This window comes from Arabidopsis lyrata (assembly GCF_000004255.2).
Source record: "Arabidopsis lyrata subsp. lyrata unplaced genomic scaffold ARALYscaffold_6, whole genome shotgun sequence".
Classification (NCBI taxonomy): Eukaryota; Viridiplantae; Streptophyta; class Magnoliopsida; order Brassicales; family Brassicaceae; genus Arabidopsis; species Arabidopsis lyrata.
This window is the reverse complement of record NW_003302550.1, coordinates 13,411,313-13,413,137: the sequence shown is the minus strand read 5'-3', so window position 1 is coordinate 13,413,137 and position 1,825 is coordinate 13,411,313. Positions and strand designations below refer to the sequence as shown.

Here is a 1,825-nt window from a genome sequence, read left to right as displayed (position 1 = left end):
TCCCGCAAAATACGCGCAAATTGCGAGGAAACAGGACTGTAGCAAAACTCTTGCAAATTATAATAGTAGTACTTCCCTCGCAGGTTTTGCGACGAAATTGCTAGGCTCATAATGACTTCTAGCAATTCCCTAGCAAAATTTGCTATGGATTTGCAAGTCAATTGCAACTCAGTTCAGCAATGTGTGTATTTTCATAAATACTGTTCAAATTACATAATTACTGTTATTATTAGAATGTAATTACTTATTTAATTTGATGAAAATGAAATAAAAATCAAATTTGAATTATCCAAATGTAGAAAGCATAGTAGGCTTAAACTTATGATTACAAAACATTAAAATTGTCTTAGTCTTAAAGAGAAACCAATTAACATATCTAATTAAAAGGTTTCTGTTGGAGAGGATCTTGATCCGTTACCGGTCACAAGACCTGTAGTTCCGGTCATAGCAGCATCACCTTCCTTCTCACCAGGTCCCGTCGCGTTGTTCACCGCAGTTCTGGTCGCATTGGTGTTGGTGTTGTCTGGTTGGCTTCCTGCTCAAAACTTTGCTGCAAGCTTCAGCCACAGCAAGCTTCTGAGAAAGATCAACCGGATCATCACGAGGAGGCGGTGGACCAGTAGCAACAGAAGATGCTTCATGCTGTAGAGAACCAATCCTATAAGTAGCACCAGAAGTTATACTCTTTTTATTCTCCCCTGAGTTTCCGTCTGAGGCAATGAAGCATGGAGATTACCTTGAATCGCAGAGGTGTTCCCTACAATGACAGGTGCAGTTCGACCATTCTGTGAAAGGTATTTTGAGTAATCGTTTCCAGAATGTGAAGACATCTTGCAAGAAATCAAAAGGTTAAGTTAGTAAGTAGAAAAATGGAATTAAGTAAATTTCAAACAATCCTAAAATACTAAATTGAGAAAGTACAACACAAATAAACACTAAATTTGGATCTAAAATTTAGGGTTTCAAAACAAAAATCGCAGCAGATTGAAAAACAAATTATCGAACTATCCTAGAATTATTTCTAAAATCATGTGTTTTCCAAAAAAAAAATAAGACATCGAATTTTACATCTAAAATCAAGGGTTTCGAACAAAAATTACTGAGAATGAAAAACGAATTCTCGAACAAACTCAAGAGCTATTTGCAAAATCATGCGTTTAAAACAAAAAAAACGAGACCCGAAAATATTACCTGTCACAAATAGCAGATCTAGGGGAGTCTAACCAAGATCTTGGTACGACAGATGGGGATGAAGATTCCAGAGATTATTGTCAGTTGAACGGAAAAGAAGAGGAGACGAAGCTAAAAGGAGAAGAAGATAGATTGAATAAGCATATAGAGACGTAGGAGAAGACAGATCGGAGAAGAAGTTATATCGTAGAAGAGATAGATCGGAGAAGAAGAAGAAGAAAATTGAACCAGAGAAGAAGTAGCAAATTAGGGTTTTGTGACTTTGTCTAAAGCGGCAGCTCAAACCTAGGATGTCGATATATATATATATATATAACTAAGAAATGTCGTAAGTCCCTCGCAAAGTTTGCTAGGGATCTGCGAGTAGGAGTAGTAAATCCCTCGCAAAAAAACTAAAACTTATTAAAAGTCCTCGATATTTAGATGTGAATATTAACTATCATCATATAGTTTTGTCCGATTAAATCTCATTAGAAGTCTTGTAACTCATTTTTTCAACAACAATTTGTCTCTTTCTAATGGAAATTGGTGATGATGCTACCTTCTAAAAGACCCACGAGCACATTAAGATGAGTATTACATGTTCGGTGAAGAATTTTTTTTTTTCCTATAACAAATAATATAATTCGCAGTA

General features: G+C 35.7%; 1 long non-coding RNA gene across 1 annotated transcript; it reads right to left on the bottom strand.

Annotated features, from left to right (window-relative positions):
- Positions 1 to 265: 265 nt before the first annotated feature.
- On the bottom strand, positions 266 to 1,592 carry LOC110227345. The gene is made up of 3 exons (XR_002331118.1): positions 1,192 to 1,592; positions 737 to 830; positions 266 to 658 (listed from the first exon to the last, which is right to left on the bottom strand). It is a non-coding gene; the product is annotated as an uncharacterized LOC110227345 (long non-coding RNA).
- Positions 1,593 to 1,825: the final 233 nt, after the last annotated feature.